Consider the following 449-nt stretch of genomic DNA (forward strand, 5'->3'; position numbering starts at 1 on the left):
AAATTGAGGGAGCCTTAATAGTATATTTCTTGTAAAAGGGGCTGTACATGCGAAATGAAATACAATCATTATGTAATTTTTAAAGGCTGAAATGACTGGGACCCCGCACTGGTGTACAGGCTAAATTCTAACCCGAGAGAGGCACAGCCCCCTACAATGTGTCTACGCTTGTTATAAAAACAACTGACCAAAAAAAGCTGGGGTCTTTTACAGCAGGTAATGTTTGCCAGAATAAGTGTGGCACCAGAAACTCAGCCAGGTAGGGTCCTACCGGCTTGGCTATCCTCCTTGGTTTCCCACATCCCCTCCCTCTCCCTTGCCCCTTTTGTTTCCTCAGATTTGTCCATGGGGAGCTATTGCAAGAAACTATGCACAAAGAGAGGGCATGGAAACCCAGCACCTACTCTGGGGCTGGTGTAGGCGAATGCATATGCCCACAGAGGTGACAC

This window comes from Myotis brandtii, unplaced genomic scaffold (assembly GCF_000412655.1).
Source record: "Myotis brandtii unplaced genomic scaffold, ASM41265v1 scaffold1384, whole genome shotgun sequence".
In the NCBI taxonomy this organism is placed as follows: Eukaryota; Metazoa; Chordata; class Mammalia; order Chiroptera; family Vespertilionidae; genus Myotis; species Myotis brandtii.